Source organism: Callithrix jacchus, chromosome 15 (genome assembly GCF_049354715.1).
Source record: "Callithrix jacchus isolate 240 chromosome 15, calJac240_pri, whole genome shotgun sequence".
In the NCBI taxonomy this organism is placed as follows: Eukaryota; Metazoa; Chordata; class Mammalia; order Primates; family Cebidae; genus Callithrix; species Callithrix jacchus.
Window position 1 is genome coordinate 83,015,001 of NC_133516.1, and position 5,939 is coordinate 83,020,939.

General features: G+C 42.1%; 1 protein-coding gene across 1 annotated transcript in view; it reads right to left on the bottom strand.

Moving 5' to 3' along the window:
• Positions 1-4,776, bottom strand: part of NR1I2 (nuclear receptor subfamily 1 group I member 2) — a 27,323-nt gene extending 22,547 nt beyond the window's left edge. The window contains exon 1 of the mRNA XM_008982382.5: positions 4,562-4,776. The gene's annotated coding sequence lies outside the window, so the exon portion shown is untranslated. The remainder of the gene's footprint in view (positions 1-4,561) is intronic.
• Positions 4,777-5,939: the final 1,163 nt, after the last annotated feature.

The following is a 5,939-nucleotide window of genomic DNA, read 5'->3' on the forward strand; positions in this document are numbered from 1 at the left end:
ATCATCAGTGCTGTGGCCCAGTTGGCCCGTGGAAGTGCAGGCAGGGTGGACCCTCACTGAGGCAGCTGGAGGAGTACAGATTGCCCCATAGGTGATGTTCTGGGAGCCTAAGAGCTGGTGCGCGACGTCCTCTGCAGCTTCCAGCTTGCACAGCTCAATCAGGACTGTCAGTTTCCAATTGGATATTCAGTTTGTTGTATCAATGTTTCATAGAGGTTCAGGAGGTGTTGCAGGGAACTTTTCCCAGCCCCCTTCAAGTCGTGCAATCTAAAAGGCCCCTGTGTGCAAGAGGCATTCCCTACACACTCCTTATTACCTGCCCAGGTTGTGCCCAGGACACTAGTATCTGAAGTGTGAGGATAAGAGACTGATGGCTCAGTGAACAGAAAATGGCAGCCATACTAAGAATTTGAATTAATGTCCACATTCCCTGAATTTATTGTTCTTTTTATTGAAAAAATCATGGGTCTGCATTCCAAGGGTCCTAGTGACTATTGGGTCATCTCTGCTTCCATTACCCTTGGGATGAGCTGTATAATTAGCTATGGAAATAAGATAAGGAAATTAATAAATGCCAAAGAGCATTTAATAAAACTCAGTACTCATTCATAATTTATAATTCTTGGTTATCCAAGAGGAATAGAAGAGAACTTCACTAACTTGATATAGAATAGTTACCAAACACTTTTACTATGTATCTTATTGGAGAACCATTAGGATCAATCTTATTAAAATAAAAAATAAATATTTTATTGCTGGCACTATGATGGAGAAGGTGGTTGGAGAAAATCCTCCTGGCATAGAGCACCTAAAAATACTAGATAAAGTTTTAAGAATATCATTTTTCATGCAGGATTGCACTGGTAGGAAAGTAAAGGAAGTCTCAAGAGGCCACAATTTATGAGATAATGCTAAGCCAGAGGCATGAGAAAGGGGAGTCAGTGATCATCCTGGGGTTTTCTGGACTCCTGTAGGCCTGGAGCCTGGATTTTAATGGTAGCATAGGATGCAAAGCCTATAATCTCTAACCAGATTAGAGATTATAAACTCAGGATCCCCTATGGGTAACATCCTCAGTAGGAACTATGGAGGGAGACAGGTCTGTCCCAGGCCTTCTCAGCCTTCACTCTGGGTGGAGCAAAAAGAAAAGGCTTCTTTGAGATTCTTAACAACAGGCCTGTAATAAGGTAAGTTTGGGCCGGGCATGGAGGCTCAAGCCTGTAATCCCAGCACTTTGCCGAGGCGGGTGGATCACGAGGTCAACAGATGGAGACGGTCCTGGTCAACATGGTGAAACCCCGTCTCTACTAAAAATACAAAAAATTAGCTGAGCATGGTGGCACGTGCCTGTAATCCCAGCTACTCAGGAGGCTGAGGCAGGAGAATTGCCTGAACCCAGAAGGCGGAGGTTGCAGTGAGGTGAGATCGTGCCTGGGTAACAAGAGCGAAACTCCATCTCAAAAAAAAAAAAAAAAAAAAGGTAAGTTTGTGGCAGAATTCATCTTATTTGTGTGGCCAATAGACCATAAGCTTATGGTGGTCCCAGATGTTTCTGTCCTCAGGCTCTTGGCAAAAGCAAAAAGAAGTCCTCTATAGGAAAACAGTGTTAATCTCAATGAATCCCAAAGAGAAAGTTCCAAGAAAAATGAGCTCATAGTACAAAATAGAAATGGATCAATCTCCGAAACATGACAAGAACACCTAGGACATCTAAGTGTTTGTAAACAGCACCCCCTAGAATTGTGCAGTATACAACCCACACAACTGTATCAGCTCTGAGGCTATCTTCTTTCATGGCTACTACTCAGCATTATGCAGAATGGCCAAGAAAAACCAATGAAACACAAAAAATTAAGGTTTGTAAAGATTTGAAAGGAAGGAACAAAACTTTTACTATATATAAATGATATGTTTGTCTATCTAGAAATTCTGAAGGAATCAACTGATAAGCTTTAATAACTATTAAGAGAATTCTGTAAGGTAACCAGGAAAAATATCAAAACACAAAATAGATTTTCTATTTATCAGGGTAAAAATCAAGCAGAAAAGGTAAACATTATAGTGGAAATTGGCTCAGGAATAGGAAACAGATATAAAAGGACAGAGTATCCAGAAGTGAACATGTTTGTAAGTGGGAGTTTAGTATATGACAGAGGTGACATTTCAAACAAATAGGAAAAATATGAACTTTTCAATAAATAGTATCAAAATAATGTATTGCAATAAGTGCCAGGTGAATAAAGACTTACTTTTTAAATAAAAGCATTACAGAAAGGTGCACCACAGTAGCTTCATAATCTTGGTGGTTGAGAAATCTTTTAGATAGCAATAAAATCCATAGAGGGGGAAATTGACAGATTCAAGTACATCAAAATATGACAACAATAAGTAAAAAATTCTATTGGCTAAAAAAGTATGATTTAAAGTTAAAACACAAGTGACAGGCTTAGGGAGAATATTACATGCACATCAAATAATTTACATTGAGAATAAGTAACAAATTCCCACAAAGGATTTAAAAAATCCAACATAAAATAAGCTAAGAATATTAATAGGTCATTTAAGAAGAGAAATATAATGGCCCAGAGGGGTCCTATAAAAAGAATGCTCAACTTCATTAATAGGGAAATTAAAATATTGAAATAATGGGTTATCATTTGCTCTTATTCAAATGGAAAAAATGATAAAATACCGAATAAACAGCAAGCATTGTTTGGAATGTGGAGGAACAGTAACTACCCTTCTCTGCTGGTGAAATTATAATCGGTTCCGGCACTGTGGAGGGCTGCTTGGCAGTCAGAAACTGAACCACATAGATCTTGTGATACGGCAATTCAACCTCCCAATAGTTCCTCCAGTGAAATACTTGCACATGTGTACAAGCAGACAGATGCAGTGAGGTTCATTGGTAAGACTGAAAAATTGGAAAAGCTTAAATATCTATCAAAAAGAAGATGGCTAAATAAAAGAAGTATACACTGTGAAATATGACATAGCAGTTAAAATAATGAAATGAGTTCTATGCAGCTATGGAAAGTCTCCAAGTCATATTGCTGAGTGGAAAAACGGAATTAGAATGACATGATAACACATGTTTATTAGTACATCTATGCATAGATGAACACACACACACACACACACACACACACACACACACACACACGGTCTGGCAGTAAATATATCATGCTAAGTGATTTTGGGGAAACCAGAGATCAGGATTGACAGAATGGCCAAAGGTTAATTTAGGTTTATTTATACTGCTTTCTCATTTTCAAGGAGCACAAAATCATGTATTACTTTATAATTTTAACAGTTATTACCTAAAAAACATAGTCTAGTCAGTTTTGTGGTTTCTTGGGTTTATTCCAGAATAATTGTGACACAAGTTGAAAACTTTTAGATTAGAAGTTGGCACTGTTTCTGTCAAAGTCCAGGTAGTTAATATTTTAGGCTTTGTGGGCCATACTGTCTCTTTTGCAACTGGTCAATTTTGCTGTTGTAGGGCAAAAAGATACAATACATAACAAATGGGCATGGCTGTATTCCTATAAAGCTTCCTTTATAAAAACAGCTGGTGGGCCAGAGTTAGCCTGTGAGCCATGGTTTGTCAACCCAGGTTTAGACTTTTATTACATAACTAAAATATTTTTAAAGCATGCGCATTTAAAAAATGTACAGAAAAATAATCTTTCCCATTAACCAACTAATTAAGTAAGCCACTGAGGCCTCCCTTAGAATCCTTTCAACTCTGGCCATTTCATTAGAGGCCATGTGGGAGGGGAATAGTGCCTGCTATAGCTGATTCATTGAGTCAAGACTCAGTGGACTCAGAGGTGTCTGTTGACCTGTCCTAGATATAGAATAGCCTTAAAGCAGTGCCTCTGGCCATAGCCTCAGCCGAGCTGGGCTGTAATGTGGAGAGAAGAAGGGCTTGGTGGCACTGAGCACATTCAGGCAAGACTTGGTTCTGTGGGACAAGGTGCCTTTTCACTAGTAGAGGTAGAAAACTCACTGGTCTGACACCGACTCAGCTGCAGGGCTGTGCAGGGGTGTGGCAGGGGCTCTGAGGGATCCCTTCCTGAGGGGTGAGGCCTGGTGACTGTCATGCTGTTGTCCTTGGCCTCAGGGGGCTGCCAGCACTAACCCAGCAGGCCACAAGGAATCAGGACTGAGTTGCTCCCAGTTCCCATAGTTCCCAGTTCCCACAGTCCTGGGGAGTGGTATTTCCTGGGTCCAGGGACTCTAGCTCTGTAACAGGGAGCTGATTGTATGTGTGACTTGTGGTAACTAATGCAGAGTTGAGGCTTCCTGTGATGATTTTTCTAGGAGGCCAGTGCAGGACCAGAGAGCATCAGTAATGGGGCTCAACATTAAGTGATTGTTTTCATGCTTTCTTTTTTTCCAACCTGGAAATGAGGAGACAGCAGCAAGGCGAACATGATTCATGACCCACTATGATGCTGACCTCAAAGAGAAGGTATATTTGTGTTCCTACACATCTTTTGCACGGAGCTGAAGGGCGGTCAGCCCCCAGCAAAAGAGGAAGAGAGAAAAACCATACCTGCTTGGCGGTGGTAACTTCTTTGCTCTAACTTCTCCCCTGGGGTCCACTTTGAACAATCAGGAGCAAAGGATTATGAAGGAGGAGGTTTACCGAGGAGCCGCTGCCTTGTTCAGCACAGGAGTGTTAGCTGTGAACACTTGGCTTGCAGGCACATGCCGAGGCTCCCGCTGAAGTAAAGCCAGTGTTTCTTCTTCCCGTCCTAGTCCTGGGTTATGATTTCCCCGGATATGAGACAATCTTATCTCTCACCTACATTTCAGTCAAAGTCAGATGTAAGCTCTAAGTGGCCCCATTGCCACTCCTAAGTCCCAAGTCCAGCGCTTAAGCTAGCACATGAAGAGATTACCGTATTTACTCTCATTATATTCCCCTACACTTTTTGCTCATCTGACTTCACTGTAAAACACAAGAGAAGGGGAAGAGAGTGACAAATATCTGCTTTGTCTAGGTAATTCTGAGCCTATTTCATCAGTCTGAGGGTCTCTGTCCTTTACCACTAGAGGCAATGTTAATTGGAAACTGGATCTCCTAATACTTCCTCCTTTGTTGAAACCTCCTCCCTGGATAGTGTTACTTGATGTGAAAGTGAGCAAAGTATTGATTCATGACAATGCCAATCACCATCATGGTTATGGAAGAGGCAGGCAGGCACTCAGGAAGAGAGGGGAAGGGTGTCAGATGAAGGGGCTGAGCACAGTTCTTTGGAGTGTGACCCCACTGCTCTGATCTCAGAACAGATGACTGACCAGGAATAGGGAGGATGGACCAACCGTGGGCTCTTTCCTCTCCCAGGTTCTGCCAGCAGGGAGTGGTCCTCACTCTTTAGCCTCAATCTTCTTATTCCTCAGCAGCAGCTGCCTCCAAGTGAACAGAATCAACAAAAGCCAAATGCGGCAGATATCAGCATATGTTTCTTCTACTTGCTTTGTTTACAAAGATGCTTTGTGGAAGTACCTGCTCCTACCTAAACAGCAAACAAAGTACAAGCTTCTGGCAACAGTAATGCTGGGACATGGGCCCCAGCAAGAGAGGGAAAGGGAGACAACAATTGAGCAGACAGGTGGAAAAGAGAACTGGGGATTGCCAAAAAATGACCACAGTCATCTTCATGTGAACATTTGGACTTCCTTACATTTATTTATTTATTTTTGAGATGGAGTCTTGCTCTGTCGCCCAGGCTGGAGTGCAGTGGCGCAATCTTGGCTCACTGCAACCTCCGCCTCCCGGGCGATTCTCCTGCTTCAGCTTCCTGAGTAGCCAGGACCAGGCGCATGCCACCACGCCTGGCTAATTTTTGTATTTTTAGTAGAGACAGGATTTCACAGTGTTGGGAAGGATGGTCTTGATCTCCTGACCTCCTGATCCACCCGACTTG